The sequence below is a fragment of the Neovison vison genome, chromosome 11 (genome assembly GCF_020171115.1).
Source record: "Neovison vison isolate M4711 chromosome 11, ASM_NN_V1, whole genome shotgun sequence".
NCBI lineage: Eukaryota > Metazoa > Chordata > Mammalia > Carnivora > Mustelidae > Neogale > Neogale vison.
In genome coordinates this window covers 103709347-103730657 of record NC_058101.1, presented here as the reverse complement: position 1 = coordinate 103730657, position 21311 = coordinate 103709347, and the positions used below count along the sequence as shown (strand labels likewise).

General features: G+C 35.3%; 1 protein-coding gene across 2 annotated transcripts in view; it reads left to right on the top strand.

Moving 5' to 3' along the window:
* TET2 (tet methylcytosine dioxygenase 2) overlaps window positions 1-21311 on the top strand; it is a 138882-nt gene that overhangs the window by 545 nt on the left and 117026 nt on the right. The gene's annotated exons all lie outside the window — the stretch shown is intronic.

Here is a 21311-nt window from a genome sequence, read left to right as displayed (position 1 = left end):
TTGAATCCTTCCCGACCCCCTTTCCTTCTTGTAAGTCAGACCAGTCTCTCGTTTCACCTAGCCCACCCCGGAAAGAACTCTGACGGAGTGTTTTCGACCCTTTTATCTGTTGTAGGGTCTGGGTCTGGGTTTGCGTTCGCGTCCGCCCCTCTCTAGCCCGGTGTCCGCTTTTGGGGGGGCGAACTAAGCGAATGTCACGGGGAGTAGAACTGTAGTACACTAAGTGGGGTTTGGGGCTTTTTCCCCCCCTAAGTCCGCGCGTTTTGCTAGTGGTGCTGAGTGAGAGAGAAGAGTTTCTCTGGTCCCCCCAACAAGACCAGATCCCACTTTTCTCAAGGTACATCAGCTCTGCGATGGGCTGTGCCTTCCAGTCTGGGGAGTGGGTGTAAGAGAATTTGTGGGCAAATCTGTGCCCTGGCTTTGTGCTTCTCCCGAATCAGCTTCGTTTGGTTCCCCGGTAAGTGACAGGCAGACACAAAGGCAGGCGCAGGCCGGGGGGGAGGGGGCGGGCGGGCGGGAGGAGGGGGGCAGAGTTGAGAGTTGGAAGACTGCAAGGTCAGGGGCGCCCAAAGAAATGAAACCCAGTCCCAGCAAAGAAACGGAGAAGTAGGGAGCCAATTTCTAACAGTCCCATCCCCATTTTTCTCTCGTCTTGGTTGCTCGCTTTTCGTCTTTTATTTATCTGCCTTTCTCCCCGTGTCTCTTTTTTCCTCCTTCTACACACACACACTCTCTCTCTCCCTCTCTCTCCCTCCCTCCCTCCCTCCCTCTCCAGTCTTGCCGAATCTTTTCGCTGGGGCTGCTGGTCTAGTGTTATTAAGCTAACAGAGTTTCTATGGAGAGTTTTCTACCTATGACACAGTAAAGTATGGCCTGGATAGACTCCTGAGAAGGTCGAATATGAAATATAAGTGTTATTTACTGGCTATTGCCTTCCTGACAGACTTTTAATTGCATTGAGTGATTTCCCCCCCCCCCTTCATCTAGTGTTTAGGAATTGAAAGAAGGGTTATTTTCCAGTTGTTTGCTGAAAGTTTACTTAAATATTTTTTTTACATCTTCTTGTGTAGGGAATATAAATAAATCCACGAATTTAAAATCTGAAGTCTGATAATGTGCTTTCACCTCTCCAATAAGGAATAATAATGGCAAATCCAAATAAAAAAAAATACTCATCAACAAATGATCCAGCACGAGAGGAAGATTGTTTCTTAGGAAAAGTTGGGATGTAAAGAGAAAAGATGTTGCTTTGCTTTGCTTTGCTTTGGTTTAAGACTGTGGGTATTGTTGCCTGGTTAATGAAATAATTATATTTGCATTTTAATGGAAAGTTGAAATGCTGGAGGAGAATTATATTCTTTTACATGTTTGTATGCATGTCTGATATAAGTTTGAGGAAGAATATAAATTTCAACACGATGTTGGGTTTTTTTTTTAATGTTATTAAGCAGAGAACTGTTAGGAAAGGACTAAAAAGTCAAACTTCAGTTTAGAAAGCATGTATATGATTAAAAGATGGGTAGAAGGAAGAGCACAGTAATGGACATTACTCCGTAAATCAGATTTCCAAAACCATTTTGTCCTCAGTAGTTCACTTTGTAACTCTTTATATTTTGATCTCTGAAAAAGTAATTAAGTTTAATTGTTGATACTGATGGTTATTTCACGTGAGTACAAGGGAGTAATATTATTGATCTGGTGTAGAAACAGCTCATTTGGTTAGTTCTTATTTGTCCTAAAATAATAAGGAAAATAGGAGTTTAGCATAAATGCTTACTAGTCATTGAGAAAACTATGATTAATTATTGCAGTAATTCAGAGTTAAACAATTCCTTTTGCTAACAGACTAATATGTAACTGCTTTTTGGGGACTTTTCAAATGTTGTGGTTTATGCTTTCTTCAAATTATTAAACTAATAATAGATGTAGTATTTTCCATTCATATTGGTAAATAAGAATACCTGCACTGGTTAATAATATTTATTGTGACCATGATGACTTGTTCTTTCCTATCAAATTTAGACTCTGTAATTTTGTGTATCCTATTTGTATGCTGAAAATAGCTGTTACTATTTTAGGGGCTTTAATGATTATAAGGAGGAGATGCACATTATTCACCAATTTCAACATAAGTACCACTTTCTCCTTTATTATAAAAGAAATTATTTGGATTAATATAGAATAGTTGACTATAACAGACACAGTGTCCATTCGTCATTTATTATATGTCTTATAGTATCACCAGGATGTTCTCAGAATTTCATGGGATAGAACAGTCTTGAGCAGTTAGATTTTATGGAAGTGATAGTAGATAATAACAAGATAGATCTTCTTAAACTGCAATATTATTTTGCTTATTTTCTTATTGAACTAATAGTTAAAGAGAAGTTAACTTGGAATGAGGAGAGTTCCTTGTTTTGTTTAAATTCACAGATTTACTAACTATGGCTTTAATTATATCTGGCATTATGCTGGTCCATGCAAGGAGTCAAGGGCATTGGTATGATTTTGATGCAGTGACACATGAAGGTAGACATTGGCAGGCCAGTATCACTTTCAGAACAAGTGAAATGCACCTGCCAAGGAGTTATTTATGAGAGACTTCCAAAGTCCTGTTTAGGCACTGGACTTGTATTAGGTAACAAAAACTGGAGTTAATGTTTTGGTTTCACTTGCTGAAGTTATAATTTCTCTATCAATTCCTCCAAGGCTCCACCCACACACAATGTTGTAAGCCAATGTCACTACTGAAATCTATTTCCTTATTTGCTGATCTCAGTAAGAAACCTTTCTTATAATTCACAGACACACCTGGCAGAAACCCTCTTTTCCATTATGTCCCAGATCCAAGTTGGTAAATTCTTATGAATTCTTTGAAATTATCTTTAAATGTCATCAAAAGCTATGGATGTTTGACATGTTAGAATATGTAATACTTAGATTAAACCTGCTTTTTTGTACTGTAATTCCTTCTTCAATAAGTTCAGTTGTCGTTGCTTAATAGAATTTAATAATCTTACCTAGCCATCTCAAATTACTGGCAGGAGCCTTCTTTGTTTTATGAACAAGCATATAGACAAGTTAAAGCTTTGGAGCAGCTGTCAGTGTTGGTTCATCAAAATAACATTTTCCTCAACTATTATGCCACCATTGCACACTAGTTCTTAAGCGTAGTAATGGCACCAAAGCCAGTAGCAGGAAAATATTTTACAAGCCAACTTTACAATTGGAGCCTTAACTGTGGGAGAGTCGGTTTGCCAAGTAGAACTGGTGGTTATCTTGGAAATAGTGCTGAAGAACACAACCACAAATGATTTTGCCAAATATACAGTATTTACTTGGTCTAGATCTCTAGTTTCTATTTTGATGCACTGCCAAAACTCAGGGAATAATTGTGACATTATTTAAGGAGGTTATATAGTACATCTGTATACCTTGGTATATAGTACAAAATACATATGCATTGGTATACAGTGGGAAAGAAGAGTTCCACAAGAGGAGAGGGTAAAGTGAGAGCCCTTGAATCACTTTGACTGCAAGCCAAAGAGAGTCTTAGGTATCTGTTTCCAGCATTATTCTGATCCTCGAATGTACATCGCAGAAAATCCCTAACTTAAGAAAGATACATAATCTTTTCCCAACGACATAGATTTTGGTTGTCCTTTCCAAAATAGTAAATTTTATCAGCTTTGATTTATCCTTTCTCCACTTGTCATGAAATGTGGTTAAATATGCCAGGATTCAAGAAGTAGAAAGAGATAGTAGGTAAATTTTCAATATTTTTTGTAAAAACAAACTCAATGATAATGTCAACATACCTGAAGTTTTGAGAATTTGGAACTCAATATTTTATATTTACTCGGGGTTGTTACTCAGACTGGCTTGAAATCAAGCACCAAATAATCTGAGATTTAAAATTAAGAGATGAATAAATTAGGATGAAGTGTTTTTGGAGGACAGGTTAGGACATAAAATGAACTGGTTGCTTCACTAAAAATACTATTTCTTTTAAATTGAATTTATGTCACTTGGAAGAGAGGCACTGATTTCTACATCTGTTTATTCCATAGTATAACCGAGGGTGTTCTACTCAGTCAATATGTAATGAAGGGAGTACCAGCTTCCAGTTATGAGTTATAAGTTCTGGAATGTGATGTGTAGCCCAGTGACTATCGTTAACAATACTGTGTTGTATATTTGAAAGTTGCCAAGAGTATATCTTCAGAGTTCCCACCACACACACGCAAACTTTGTAAGTATGTGAAGTGATGGATATAACTGACTTATTGTGGTAGTCACTTCCCAGTATATACATATATCAAATCATTACGTTGTACATGTTAAACTTACATAATGTTAAATGTCAGTTATGTCTCAAAAGCTGAGAAAAAATAATGAGTGACCTAGAACTGGAAAAAAATAATGTCATTAAATTAGAAAATATATAATGTAGTCTCAGTACTGGTGATGATGGTAGTAATGACGGTGGTTTTTCCTTACATGTAACTTCTACAAGCCATCCACTGTAAACGTATAGCTTAAGAATCTTTAGTAAATTTACACAGACATCACTTATTTTTTATTGAAATTTCTTTTAAGATATTTATAGATTCAGATGCAGGTGTATGAAATAATAATAACTGGGCATGTACCTTTTGCCTGATTTCTTCCACTGGTAATTTTTGGCAAAATTATAATATCACAACCAGGATACTGACATGGATATAGTCTACCAGTCTTACTCGGATACCTCCAGTTCGACTTGTACATTTGTGTATTATATATTCAGGTCCATACCATTTTATTACCTTATCAGATATCTTTAAATCTTTTTTTCTGAAAGGAGTAAAGTTTAACTCAGTTCTCCTTCATCAGTCATATGATTGTACTGCCATTCCTTATCAAAATTTGCATCAGAATATAGGTTTTTGTTTACTTAAAAGTGTTTTTGCATAAAATGACCTTAGCGTTCAAAATATTTTCAGTTGTTTTAATAGCTTACTACATTGTAACTTATGTCATTTAATTCTCTTCATGACACTAGAGATAGGTATTATCCTCATCTCAGGTGAGCTAACCGGAAGCAAAATGAGGTTGAATAATCAAATTCATACAGCCAGTACATGGTTTTGCTAAGTATTGAATTAGGCAGTCTGTCTCTAGATCCCAGCCCTTTAACCACTATGCTCTGCTGCCTCATTACTATTAATAAAAAAGTAAAGCTGTAGTGTAGAGAATGTAGGGAAAGTACTAAGGGGAGACTTACGGTTCACGCAATTGTCTACATATAAGTGGTACTCAAATATTCATAGCATGTTACTTATAATTGTCCAAAAATTGGAACAACCCCAGTGTCTATCAACTCATAAATATATGAACTATGGTATATCCATACAATGGAATATTATTCAGCAACAAAAAGGAATGTAGGACTGATCCTTGCTTCATCATAGATGAACTTGGAAAGAAGTAAATAACAAAAGGTCACATATGATAGTATTTCATTTACATGAACTCCCCAGAATAGGCAAATCTAAAAAGGCAGAGAGTAGATTACTTATTGCTGGGGGCTGGTGGGGGATGGAGAGAGAACAAGGGGGACAGAGTGTTAATAGAAATGGGGTCTCTTTTGGAGCCTAAAAATGTTCTGTAGTTAGCAATGTTTGCACAGCTCTAAAAAAGTATCCAATTGTATACTTCAAGAAGGTGAATTTTTTTTATTATATGTGAATTATATCCTAAATAAAGTTATAAAAGGTATTTGGCATTTGGAAAGTGATTCATGTCTCATGCAAAGAAATATAGAGTGCTGTTTGAATTGAATTGTAAGGGACTAGCATACCTTTCTAGAAACATGGCACCAGTGAGTTTTTTACGATACGTTCCTATGAAACTAGGATTTTTAGCTTTGGACACACAGGATGAATTACTTGGGGTTGGTTTTATTTTAATTTCTAACTTAATGTAATTCTAGATACCAAACATTCTTCTTGTTGAGCAATGCTTCTCTCCCTCTTTATTCTGATGAGAATGTTGAATTGGTGCCAATTGGATTCCATAGTTTGGAACTATGACTATAACAAGGGTGGGGGAAATTCAATGATCTGCAAGCTTTCAACTGTAATAATGTATACATGTTATTGTACTCAATAAGGAAATGGCCTTGGCTTCGTATAATTGCTGTAATCTTTGTTTTTTTCAAGGAAAAACTATAGAAGTGACCAGAAATTCCACTTTTTAAGAATATGATTTTAGGACTTACCTGTGGGTTTGTAATGACATTCACATTAGAATCTTTATCCAGTCAAGCTGATGGAGCATTTGTTATAGAAAGCAGTAAGGTAGAATATAGGTCTGGTCCTCCATATAGGAAAAAATGCATAGTAGCTTCCTTGTTTTTACCCTCTCTTGTTTCTCTTAATACTTTGTGAACTACCTCAATTCAAAATAGGTTTTTATGGTAGTATCTCCATAATATTCAAAAGTTGTTCACTGGGTTCCAGTGTGCTCTTCCATCTTTGCCTTTTATTTATCTTTTTAAGATTTTTATTTATTTATTTGACAAGAGAGAGACACAGCAAGAGAGCACAAGCAGGGGGAGTAGAAGAGCCAGGATACAGGGCTCATGGGGCTCAATTCCAGGACCCTGGGATCATGACCTGAGGCCGAAGGCAGACGCTTAAGGACTGAGACACTCAGGCACCCCCCCCATCTTTGCTTTTTAAATATACTTCCAAAAATCTTAAATTTTCAAGTTTATTAAAAATATAAAAGATGAGATATTTTGTTTATATTTTAGCCTTGCTGCTTTTTTTTTTTTTTTTAGATTTGATTTATTTCTTTGGCAGAGACAGATCACAAGTAGACAGAGAGGCAGGCAGAGAGAGGAGGAAGCAGGCTCCCTGCCAAGCAGAGAGCCTGATGCGGGGCTCGATCCCAGGACCCTGAGATCATGACCTGAGCTGAAGGCAGAGGTTTAACCCACTGAGCCACCCAGGTGCCCCTAGCCTTGCTTTTTGTAAATGATTTTTATGGAAGATGCCCTATATTCTGAAGTAAAACATAGAGCTGTGAATTTTTGCTGATGGACTGCTGTCTTCTGGGAACAGAATTGTCTATGGTCAGGCACGGACATAACAGATCTCCCATTAAGGCATGCCATACACAGTATTGATAATTTTCATTTGCTGCTTTTACAATTTTGAGATTTGGTTTGGTTTGTTCTATGAATGCTGCAAAGTAATGAGAATTTTAATTACTATTGTCATACCTCATTAGCCATCGCTAAAACCTGTCTTTTCAAGTTGCTTGTTTTTTTGATAGAGTTTTAAACTAGTTTCTATGTCCAGATTATTCTGTAATGAAAACTATTCACCCACCTTTCAAGATGAATTTTTATTATAGTATTTCTCTTCAAATTAGTATATTTTTTGTCTTCCAATGTAAAAGAAGAAAGGCTTAAATAATGTTAGTGAAACCCAGAGGATAGAACATAATCTGTCTCTGAGTTATTCCTCCTGTTTTTCTTCCCTGTCTACTTTAAGAAACAAGGGCAACCATTAAAAAATACCTTAATTATTAGCTGTGCCGCTTCTAAAGTAAAGTGCCAGAATCTGAAAATAATACAATGACACCACACCCAGATTTCATCCCGAACATACTGCCTTGTTCCTATTAATTTATTTTTTAATCTGTTTGTTCTTTCAGCACTTTATCCATTTTTTGTTTGAAGTCTCTTACTTTGAAGTTGCAGAATTTTCATATTTGCCATTGGCTATAAAGTTCTCTCAGCTCTTTTATAACCTCTCATGATTTTTGAATTAAAAGGATTACTTTTATACACCCTCTAATTAGTTTGGATGATTATTAGCTTTTTGTTTGTTTTACTGCATACATCATAACAGAACAAGAAATCACTTCTGCAAATAAAGTGTCTGGTCATTCATAAAATTAGGATAAGCATCTTAAAAACTGAATCCATTTATTAAAACATTAATTCACTTACATTTATATTTTAATGTACCAAAGAGAATTGGTGAAAGGAAGAATACCTGATATGAATACTTTCCAACATGAAGGAAGAACAAATTTTCCAACATCAAAATAACCATGCAAATTGTTTGTTTCAGTAAAAAGAGAAGCAGGTACATTTTAGCAGGAAAGCATATATTTTAAACTTTGTACTCTTGATTTAATCTAGCTTTATTCCAAGATAGCCACCCAAATGGTGGTTGTTGTTTTTTTCCTCCTATGAAGTTATAACATATTTAGTTGAAAGTAAGACAAAGTTGTACTTATTTTTGGAATGTCTACTACATCATAACTTGGAGAAAAACATACTTGCAGGAAGCAAAACTAGTAGACATTTTGCTAATGGCTTACCTTTTTTTTTTTTTTTTTTTTTAAAGATTTTATTTATTTATTTGACAGAGAGAGATCACAAGTAGGCAGAGAGGCAGGCAGAGAGAGAGAGGAGGAAGCAGGCTCCCCGCCGAGCAGAGAGCCCGACGCGGGACTCGATCCCAGGACCCTGAGATCATGACCCGAGCCGAAGGCAGCGGCTTAACCCACTGAGCCACCCAGGCGCCCTTTTTAATACCTGTAATTTAATTGTGTTTCTACCAAAATTCAAAATTGGTAAGGACATTTGGTTAACTTTGGGAACTAAATTTTCAACTTGAAAAATTAAATTTCAATTTAAGTTCAATTTGATTTAAAAATTAAATCAAATTGAAACTTGTTTGCTCTCAAATGTGATTCTTACTTCAGGTAGGAAATTTTATAGACATCAACTAATTTTAATATATAATTTAAAAATTTTTTACCAAGTGTGTAGAAGATATAGAATATAGCATTTTAAAATCCTTTCAAAAAATCTTGAGAATTCATTGAAATCAGAGTGTTTTTTAAATCACTAGTTTAATTTACTACTGACAGTTTTGCAGGGTTTTGTTTTTGTTTTTGTTTTTGTGTTTTTGCATTGCTATAATATGTCATGCTTTAAAGCTGAAGGTTATAGGAAACTTTCCATATTTAGGTATAAAAAACTTGATATTGACATTTTTCTTGAATATTGTAAGGACTCAACCCCTTTAAAAAATGATTTAATTGTTTCATGTTCACAAACTCATTGTAAAAGATACAGTGAATGTAGATGAGGGTGAAAATTAAGGAGAGAGGTAAAATACTAAATTGTGTTTCTCTTTATTCAAACATAGCCATTGGATACTTTTTGCTGATAGAGTCATGCTGTAATTTTATTTGAATGTAAATTGTCACTTTGCAAACCACTTGTCTACTTAGAGTATCTCTGTCTAGTAGTTGTGTAACCCTACCGCTCATAATATTTCAGTTCACACTGAAGTAAGTGAGCAAAGATAAAGGAGAAGTTTTGGGATAAGAGGAGGTAGAAAGTGCATTCAGAATGCATTGTTGAGATTTCACAATTTGCCCCAAACTTAATTAGAAAAGGCAGTTAATTGTGATCTGTCCTCTGGTTAGATGCTGCTTAAAGAAGAAAGGGAATGCAATGGGGATTGGTCATTTCTCCTGTTCTTCCTCATTGATTTTTTTGTTGTTGTTGGAGGGGTGGTGGAGAGAGGGTAAGGAAAGGAAGACATAAGGAAAATAAATCTCTCTTAGAGTCAGTTCCTTGTTAGGCACATGCTCATTTTTAGGGCCAAAGAAAAGGGAGGTTTTCCTTCAGAGCTTGTTGACGCTTTCTCGGCTTCCGATTACACGTGGTCACATCAACATCTGACATGTGGGTACAGTGCGTGCGTGAGCATGGCAGCACTATTTACAAACACCATCCTAGGATTCCAGAGACTCTTATGTAACAGCTGAGAGAGTGCGGGCTTTGTGTGTCTGTGGGCGGAGGAATCAAACAGTTTAATTCATAGTCAGGGAGCCCTTGTCTGGCTCTGACAGGGTCATGAACCAAAGATCAAGGTGTCTAGGTCAGGATCCGCCCAATACGCAGTTTTCCTACCACAGTTTCAAAGGCAGTGCTTTAATACTGGACTAATCTTTTTTTTTTTTTTTCCTTCTTCTTTCAGCAAACAGAACCAGTTATGCCAAACTTTGTGTGTGTGTGTGTGTGTGTGTGTGATTTTGGTAAATGTGGGCAGATTGTACCTTGGTTCTACTTGTACTCTGCAGTGCCACTGAGACTAAAGTGTGCTTGCCTGACACTCAGCCTCATTAAGTAATGCCTTTAAAAAAAAAAGTGCAAGAGAATTCATATTCTGACTTGCGGTACCGAACACTCAAACTACAGAACACTCAAGAAAGTGATTAATTGATCTTCGTCCTTATTCCTTCCTGCGCTGACCCCTCTTCCTTTCTCTTCTCCCTCCCTCTTCAGTTCTTCTTCATCACACCTCCCCCAGCCTCCTCTACTTCTAACTCTACATCAAGACTTGGGTTATTTTAAAAGAACAAAAAAAAAGTCTCTATACTTAGGGAATTGCTTTTCCCTTCACAGATAGCTTTTAAGAGTTTTCTATTGATGCCTATCAATAAAAAGAAAGTCGAGTTTTTAAAAAAGTTAAAGCACACAAATTTAAAGTGTATCTGGCATATGTTTTCCAGTCCTTTTCATCGTAAGTTGTAAGCTGACTGGTTGGAATCTTTAAAATATGAGTGAACTTTGAGGGTTTTGGGGTTTTGGTTTTTTTTTCTTTTGTATTGCATTTAAGGATCGTTTTAGATGGATATCACTATTGGTTATCCAAAAATAGAAACAAATAATTGAAATTAGATTATCAAAAAATGAACTCTTAGTTAATATAAAAGTTGGTGTGTTTGAACTCCTCTTTCATAGAGTGTTTTCTTTTGTAATTATACTATCTTTATTAAAAAAATACCAAAATTAAAATCTTTGAAATGCAGTACAATAAACAAAAGGAATTTGTTTAACTTTTAAAAATAGGAGATCTTTTCTCCAAGAGATAAACCAAGCATCAAAAAAACTATTTTGTTTTAAGTACAGTTCGGTATAAGAGAAGTTAAGATCTGAAATAATTTAGAGATTATCTGCCAAATTTATTATTTACATATGAGACTTAGAAATTGAGTCTAGCTGTTTAACATCTGAATTTGTTCTCATTTGAAAGAAATTGCCAAAAGAGTGACTCATTTAACCAACACAGTGAAATCTAAGAATGGGCATTTTTCATCCCTGTTGCTGAGTCAAGTTCCTTCTGGACTTGAAAAGATATAATTTATTTAGTGTTTATCATTTAAAATATTTTGTACAGTTTTAATACATTGAATTGAGATATAGTAAAAGTAGACTATAGGCTTTAAAAGAGTCTTTTCATTTGCTTGTTTTATTTATTTATTTTTTTTTGCTTTTTTATTATTTTGGCCTAAAGATAATATATTCATCTTAATCACCCTTGGCCTAAATAGTGAAAGTTTGTGTGAAATTACTTATCTGTATTGTTTTCTTTTTCTTTCTTTTATATATATATAACATATATATCTAATTTATTGATTGATTGATTGATACAGAGAGAGAGAGAGAGAGAGAGAGAGCATGAGTAGGCAGAGTGGCAAGGAGAAGAAGAAGGAGGCTCTCCACTGAGCAAGGAGCTCGATGTGGGACTCGATCCTAGGACTCTGGGATCTTGACCTGAGCGGAAGGCAGATGCTTAACCCACTGAGCCACCCAGGTGCCCCCCCCCCTTTTCTAAGAACAGTGCCAATTCAGAACATTCGTGGGCTTTCACAAGAATTATCTTCTCCTGTATTAGAAAAAAAATATTTTCTTCTCTTAACTTTGTTGGACTCTAAATTATATGCAATTATAAGCTGGAAGTGCTCAGAATTTGAGAAAGGCCAAAAATTAATGCATTTCTCCTAGGAAAGGGATTTAAATATAACTTTCATTTGATTGTGCTTCAATTTCACTTAAAGTGGCAAGCATGCAATAAAAATTGATTTATTCAGTGAGTGGACTCCCTTCATAAAGAGAAACTTAGTGGCCATTGTCTTAGTATTATAAAATATCGGAATGGTAGACTGAATGTGAAAGATATATGCTAAAAAGCAGTATGAAGTTTGCGTTTATCCCCTTTCAGTTACTGCTGCGTTTGAGTGTGTGTGCATCTGTTCACATATGTTTTGGACTCAATATGAGTTAAGTCCTCTTGGCAGAAATGGTTGATTAAACAAACCACAGGAAAAGTTTCTGTTTATGAATATAAAGCGAAAAAATAATTAATGTCATGCATCTTTCCAGATATCATGAAGTTACACAAAATCCTCAAGGTCGTTTGTATCAACTGCTTTTAGATGGTCCTTTTAGAAGATCTCTGAGGAATCAAATAGGAGCTCACCCAGAAACAGCTGGCTTGGTGATGTTAAGATTGGTGCCAGGTATTCCCTCTTGCATAGGAGTTCCTGGCCATCCTGTTGCCTTCCCATGTGCTCGGGCACACATGGCTCTAATGTTTACACACACTGTTCCAGAATTCTGAACACCAGTGATGCAACAATGTGGGTAGAAGGAGATGTCTGTATCTCATTAATTGTTTAGCCTCCCAGATCACAAATATTGATGCAGGAGAAGAAAGTACTGATTATAATAATGCTTGACTGGGACAGAGGGAGATGCGGTGATGGGGCATGGTAGATGCATAAAGGAGGCTTTCCCCCAGCCCCCCACATTGTTATTTTAAACTGTTGTTACCACGCAAAGGAACTTTCTACTTAGAACTTAAAATAGTAGCTTTTAACTGGGACCAGTGACTAAGGGCTTTAGTATCCAAGGACTGAAGGTGATGAAGGTCTTAAGAGTGTCACTCTCTCTCATAACCAGGCTGACTCAGCCTTTTTTAGAAGCTATTGTGGCAACTTAACCATCTCTAGTAACCTTACTGCATACGTGCATGGAAACAGTTGGAGTTAGAGCTATCATTTTCTCATGATTTAAAATTGTTCCTCATGCATTATTTGTTTCATGTTTGAAAATATGCCATTTCTAGTACATATAGAAATGCTTTCCAAAATCACTGAATATGTTTGGGTAGAACTAATTTGCTTAACATTATACTCTTGTTTAAGAGCCTGTATCTGCAAACATATGGGGGAAACCCCCTTCTTATCTGGTAGAATGATGATAAAGGAAAAGAAAAGATAGGTGATAACTTTGGAAAATATGTAGTAACAAAGTCCTGGCATTCATTCAACTAAATACCAGCAACTACGTTTAACATGGAAATGTGCCTAAAATGGTGAGGGGGAAAACATGTAAATATAAGGAGACTATAAAGAGTTTTTAATGAATAAATGCTCTATCACAAATGATGAACATTTTAAAGATCTGTTTCAGACTCTCTTACTTATAACAAATTGTCAAAGACTTTTTCATCCACCTTCCTTTGAACTTTTAACAGTTTTTTTCTGGACTGTGGGTTTAACTCTGTGTGCATGTATGTGTGCGTTTGAATATGTTTTTATATTTTAGATCTAGCTGTGTAAACTAGAATTGTTTCCAATTGCTTATATGATATTGCAGCCACTTTTACTTCAACATTTCAATAAATCATTCATCAGATTTGCAAAAATATAGTTCATTTTCAAATATAGAATCATAGGTTGTTGTCAACTGGAAAGGATTTTAGAGGCTCTCCAACCTCTAAATTTCTAAAAAAAATCTCCTATGGCTATAGGAAGAGGAAGACATTTGCTTCAAATTATATAATAGATATCTATCATTCTAATAATTGCCAATATTGATTAAGTTCTTACATTGTGTTAAGCACCATGCTGGATGCTTTACAGAGATTATCCTCTTTTGTTTGTTTGTCTGTGGCATATATCCCCATTTTATTGAGGAAAAAATAGGTCATAGAGTTTTAAACCTCTTCATGTATTAGGAATTATATTTAACATCACTGCTGTTCTTTTAAAATTTCTTCCTCTTTGTTGTTCTCACTGGTGTGACCTTCCTTTCCATCATTTCCTGATTTTTCCTGCTTTACACCATATTTTCCCCCCAAAGGAATCTACAGTGTCTTTTTATTTCTAATGGATCACAATGAACTCTTAAACAGCTGTCTGCCATTAAACATTCTGGCCTTTTGGGTCAGGAAGATCTAGTTTTGAATCCTAAGTTTCCTTTTTATAAACTGTGTATGTTTTCATTCAACATAGTAATTTTAGCCTCTCTGAATCTGCTATCCCATCTATGAAATAGGAATAGCTAATAATTCTTATCTCCCATGTTGCCAAGAGGGACTAAGTGGATGAGTTAATATAATGAAACATTCAACCTGTTACTTGGCAAAACTTCAGTGATTGAATAACTATTTGGTCATTTCTCAGGTGTTTGTTGAGCGTGTATGTATTAGGAAAGAAGGAAGCCATTGTCCTTGCCCGTGTAGAGTATATAGACTCATAGGAAAGAGTCAATACCATGATCTTTTAAAAAGCATAATGAGATGGAAATTATAGGACTCACAGACTGGTAACAGGGGGAGTTTCCCAGGATGCATCCAGCCCTTTGCTCAAAGGTATGATTCTTTAATTGCCTGAATGGTCCTAGGCACAAGAGTTGGCATGACTTTCTCAACGTTGGGGGCCCATAGAGATTACACAAGTCTTAACAGCATTGTCTCTGAAGAAGGACCCTAGAAGGAAAGATTATTTCCATCCCTTTTATTATTTCAATCAGGATACAAATTACGAGTCTGTAGTTCTTCTGTTCACGGTCATCTTTTATTATATCAGGTATATTGAAAGGATACAAACTTGTCCGTAGAAATATAGAATGGTAGCATGTATGATTTAAAAACTACTAAGGATTGTAGATGTTACTTATTCTAACTCTGTTTCATAGCCTGTTTTTAGGAACAAAAACAGATACTTTGGCACACCTTGCTTAAAGATAGATGATAGTCTTGTTGTGCTAATCCCAGGGACTTCCCATGAGAATGAAGATTCCGTACATGGTGGTGTCGTGGGATTTGGGGCCCATGTGAAAGATGTTTTGGAGTGTCTCCCAATTACTTAACAGTTTAAAATATATCAACTATTTATGTGTCAGCAACTACCTCCTTTCATCATGATAGAAGTTTCCGTGAGAGCCAGGATCATAATTTGTATACTCATTGAATCCCCCACAATAATTAGTATGCAGCCAAGTACATAGCAGGCCCTCAGTATACATATATGCCTGCAGGTAGACTTGTGGGTTGGAAATACTCTTGATGACCCTCCCTGTCTGAACTATCATTTCTCGGAAATAAGGAACACAGAAATGGAGAGGTTTGACTGGTTAGTTTCTACAGTGACTTTTCAAAAAATAAAGGTACATGATAACAAAATTAATTTAAAATAATGTAATTAGAAGTATGTCTTTATTATTTTTTCCTACAGTAATATACTGAATTTTCCAAATTATCAACATCAAACCATAGCTTCCTGACTCCCCACTATGCAGGATATGAATATTAGTATTTCTCATTTCACTACTTTTCTCCCTTGCCTTCTGCCAATTTTTGTATTCTATACTTTCTCTGTTGCTAAGTCTATAATATTTGTATTATGTTCTTAACCTATACCTCTCTCTCCTGTGCTTTGTAGCTCAGTGCTAATTGAGAAAAGAAAACCCACAGCATTTATAATGTCATGATTATAATAAATAGATTCTGGTATAATACCGAGGCTATGGTTGAATATGTAGAGAAGGAAAAAAAAAATGATCCCATAGCATTAAAATTTGGTTTGTTCTGAAGATAATATTTTAAGCACCAAGATAAAATAGATGGTATTTTCTTAAAGTCCTTTAACTCTTCAAAATTATGCCATATATTAGTTTCTTTCACATTTGGACTTAACAATTTTCTGTGAGTCTTAAATTTTTCTTGAAAATTCTAAACTTCTTATTTTGTGTCCTTGATAGAAGAATTATATGCCTTCATCACTCACAATGATTTTTCCAATTTCTTAATTGTATCACTTGGTGAATGAAATATACCTTCCTCTTCAAGTCATTTTTCCCTATGCTGTCTACTTCCTTTTTTCTGAATTAGTTTCTTTTCATTATTCTCCTGATTAGAGCTGCTGTATTACTTCAGTCCCTTGTCTTGCTTGGTATTTGGTTCTTCCCACCCCCCCCTTTCTCCTTGCATAGGGCCCCAAGAGTTTATTCTTGTTTTTGTTTTCCAGAAATGGTGGGTAGGAAGGAAACTGAGTCCTTGCATATCCAAAACACCTTTATTTTTTTCTCAGGGCTAATTAATAATTTATTATATATATGCTCCTTGGTTCAAAGTAATCTCCCCTCAAAACTTGGGAGACTTTTATCCAGTGTTGCTAATGAGACATCTGATAAAAGTTTGATTCCATCTTTTTTAGATAACTTTTTTTCTTATTTAAATGGTAATTAGGATCTTTATCTTGTCAGTTCTGAAATTCCACCTAGAAAATTAAAAGCTCACAGGAAAATCGAAGTCCAGATCTGTCTAGGCATGGCGCTTTAATTATCCATTCTTCTCAGCCCTTAATGATTCTGTATAATCTAGAAAAAAAAAATGTCTTCTTTCCACTTTAGGAACTTTTCTTCTATTATACCTTTGATTATTTATTCCCCTGTATTTTTTTTTTCTCTCTTTATGGAACTCATGCTAACTGACCTCAATTTATTTTTCTGGTGTATTAAATTCCCTCTCATATGTTCCAGCTGTTTTCTCTATATATTTTCCCAATCCACTTGATCTTTTTTAAATGTTAAAAATTAAATTTTAATTTCCCCAAATTCTTATATCATCTGATTGACTCTTCTTAAGGAAACCTTTTTTTGCACTCAAATCCTAAGGAATGAATGAAATTTTGTAAAAAAAAAATAATAATAATAAAAATAAAAATAGAGCAACAGAGAAAGAAATGTTTATAACTACATTACCATATATATGTTAGCAACTGAACTTTTTTTTTTTTTTAAGATTTTATTTATTTAAGAGAGAGAGGGAGCATGAAAGGGGGAAGGTCAGCGGGAAAGCAGACCCCCTGCTGAGCAGGGAGCCCAGTTTGGGCTCAATTTCTGGACTTCAGGATCATGACCTGAGCTGAAGGCACTCGCTCAACCAACTGAGCCACCCAGGTGCCTGCGACTGAAGTTTCTGATGTTATTGTAATTGAGTAGTATTTCAGTTATATTGTGTGTTTAAGAGGCTTCTGTGACTGCTTCTAAATATAAGCATGATTTGCAAAATGACTTTAAGTTTTAAACAACTGATTTATAAATAGACTTTGGAGCTCAAGCCTCCTGAAGTTGAGCACTGCCTGTGTTCTTCTTTTGCTTCCTTTTGTTCAGTTCTGTGACTACCATCTCCCTTCTGGGCTGGAAGAAATAGCACAGTTTCCAGTATCTCTCAGTATTTATTATCATGATGAGAGAATATTCGGTTGGTCCTTAATTCTGGGTTCAAGTGAACTTGGTATTTATTTCATAGTGAAAAATGGTTATAGATAGATCATTCCTCCTATGCAAGTTTTCCACTGGTTTTGAAGTACCTTCTTTATTCATTTTAGATATGGCTAAAATAATAGTATTTTAAGTGCATTTTTCTTGCTGCTTTTATTGTAACTTATTATTAACAGTTCAAAATCCTGCAGAATTTGAGTTTGATTTGTAAGCTCCATGATGGGCATTCTACTTCTGTTTTGTTCAAAATGTTATCTCCAGTATCTAGCACAGTGCCTGAAACATTATAAACTAAAATCAGTATTTGTTGAATGTAGACCAATATTTCTAGAGAATTCTCATTCCAAAGATTTAGTAGAATAAGAAACCCATAATGAGTAATGCCGTACTCAATGCTAGTGAAATGAGATACAAACAGGTAGGGTAGCTCTTTCTTTACTGTTCTTCCAAATATAGAGAACTTTCTGAAATCAGAGAAGAATTAATATGAGTTTTAGTATGTTTCATTGACATAATGATGTGTAACCAGGAAACAGAAACCAGTTCTTTAAAAAATGGCAGGAAGATGAGAAGAAAAAGCAGAGGTCAAAAAAAAATTTTAAGCAATATAACTTAACTGAGGCATCTGAAATCTTTAAATTCTACATTGGTGCAAGGTACAGATCTTGAGCTACAACTGCTTTTTTTTTTTTTTTTTTTTTTTTAAAGATTTTATTTATTTATTTGACAGAGAGAGATCACAAGCAGGCAGAGAGGCAGGCAGAGAGAGAGGAGGAAGCAGGCTCCCTGCTGAGCAGAGAGCCCGAGCGGGCCTCGATCCCAGGACCCTGAGATCATGACCCGAGCCGAAGGCAGCGGCTTAACCCACTGAGCCACCCAGGCGCCCTACAACTGCTTTTTGATAAAGGATGCTGGTTCATACTGCCAATGTTATATTTTCCCCTATATAGTAAAGGGTTCAGTGTGGTACCTGAGATGTTGAAAAAGGTAAGGCAACATTCATACTTGTGAACAGACCTGCAAAAATAGACTAGTCTCTTTCAGATTGCATTATTTGTTTTCACATGCTTGTCTTTACCTCTTTTTGGAAGTCTGTTTTTTAACCTTCTTCCAGGGCTTATCATCTCTTTCATATGTCCATTGCATGCATTTTTCAGAGGCCAAACAGAATTAGTGCATACTTTGTATAGCAAAAAGGTGCTGTTGACTTTAAATGAGTTCTTTGACTTTTCATGTGATGCTGGGCAGGAAGTTTACTATTTCCTCATTTATCAAATGAAGGACTTGGACAAAATAACATTTTCTGAAATTTCACTCAATTTAAAAGTCCACACATGAGATCTATATTATATATGACAAGTTGAGGCATATTGCAGATGTTAAACATATATTTGTTTTACTGCATTTTTAAGTGGCCACATTATTTCCTTTCAAGGAAAAAATAGTATTACATTCAAATGCCTGTATGTTTATGAGAAACATTTTAAAACTGTTGAGGTTGAATTCGAGGTTTCTTACAGATGGTCTTTGCCCTTTCAGCAATATGTCTCATAATGTGAGAATAATGGTGGAGTCAAGAATGAAACTGTCCAATTAAAAAAAATTCTTTCAGCAAGGGAAAAAGTATTCATCAGAGGTGTTCTAGTAGATGATGTATTTTTGGTAATGAAACTATGATAGGGGCAGAAAAAAAAAAGGAAACTGATGGGGTAATTAACAGTTTTTTTCTAAGTTGGCTGTGCTACTACTATGTTGTTATGCAGTGGTAATGCTTTTCTGACAGGGCAGAGAGCAAAGTTACTTTGGTCTTATTTCCATTAACCAAGCCTTAAATATTCCTTCAGAGAATAGATGTGAAAAACTATTCTGCTTTTCATACCTCTTAAGAATATAGATTTTGCTTTTAAGAGGAAGTTCACTCCTGCATGCCAAAATGAAGGATAAAAATTTTACCTATCTTTAATCCTTAAAGGAAAATGTACATAAAAATGCTATTTACTGTGTACAGAATAGGAGAGTGATAAGTTCCTGGATTAATCTTTTTTTAAAAAAAGATTTCATTTGTTTAGTTGACAAATCACAAATAGGCAGAGAGGCAGGCAGAGAGAGGGGGGAAGCAGACTCCCTGCTGAGCAGAGAGCCCAATGCGGGGACTTGATCGCAGGACCCTGAGATCATGACCTGAGCCAAAAGCAGAGGCTTAACCTACTGAGCCACCCAGATGCCCCCTGGATTATCGTTTAAGAAAAAATCAAGTTTATTGAAAATTTTGTGATAATAATGAGTAATTTTAGTAAGTAAATAATGATAATTTTAGTAAGTAAAGGAAATATTGTCTAGTTTTGAAAATGACAGATTTGGTATGAGAGTGCAAAGTTGATGAGACCAGGAAATCCAAAGAAATTTGCTGATTTATTTTCTCTATTACTCAGTGAATACAAAAGTCCATTTTTTCAGTTATTAATTACATGACAATTAAAACATCTTTGAAGTCAGTCTACTATCATTAAGAGAATTCCTCTTAACAAACCAGTATAAACAGGATTATAATTTAATAGAGACTAGTGCTGGTTGTGAAAAATCTTGAGACTTCTTTAGGACTTCAATTTAACAAAATATTGACTAGCAGTGGATGTACACATGGAAATATAAAACATTTTATTCATGCTTACAAAAATAGTGTCCAGTTGACCTTTGAACAACTCAGGTTCGAATTGCTTGGGTCCACTTATACACAGATTTTTTTTTCCTCTAACTTACTTTATGGTAAGAATACAGCATATAATATGTATACAAAGTATGTGTTGATTGCTTATGTTATTGGTAAGGCTTCTGGTCAATAATAGGCTATTAATAGTTAAGTTTTGAGGATTCAAAAGTTATACATGGATTTCTGACTGTGCAAAGGGTCAGTGCCCCAAACCACACATTGTTTCCGGCTCAACTCCGTATCATTTCTTAATAGTAGGTAGCAATGACTTCAAAAGACCATAGATCTCTCTGTCAACATACACATTGACAATATTATTACAACCATGAATTGAATATGCTAATTCCATTTTCACCTAGAATTTCAATTTATTCTATCACTAGAGTACATATATGAATAAAAACTTACGAAAAAAAAACCTTACGGATATCAAAGAAATAAAAGAATAAATATAGGTACATAACCATGGTAAGCCTATACTTTATTTGATAGGCCTTAAAAGACAGTTTACTGCTGCTTTTTTCTAAAAAAAATTATTTGTACATTGTAAAAACCCTTTTTGAGAAGTGGCTTGCCACACACACAGAATTTATAGTCACTAGTATTTCCTAATACATATTTGAAAAAGAAGACTTGATATATTACTAGGATTACATATGGTTAAAAAGTTTTAAAAATTAAAAAAACCTTAAGGTTTCCAGTTTCCTCTTTGACATGTAAAGGGCTTTCCATCCCAACAAATAAAAAGCTGAACAAACTGAAAAAAATCAACAACTTTTCTTAGCTCTGTTAGAGAGGTGAGGTCACAAGGCAAACCACTACCCCCAAAAGTAGAGAGACCAGCGAATACAGAGAACCACAAACTACTGGAGCAGAAACCCACACAAGTAGAAACATACATAGGAACCAATGCCAGGGCCAAAAAACCTGAACGGTAAAACAGATTGTTGGAGGTTCAGCATGGATAAATCGTAGAGTAAAAACCCAGGGGAACTCAGTGACAGGGAGCCCCCACACTTTGATGAGTTTTACCTTCAGGTGTCCTACCAGTCCCCTCAGTAAATATTAGAGGAAAGTCCCCTTGTACTTCAGTAGGTGCAGAGAGCAATCATTGTGAAATATGCCAGAACATTCTGTTCTTCTTAACAAGGCCTGCTGTCAAAA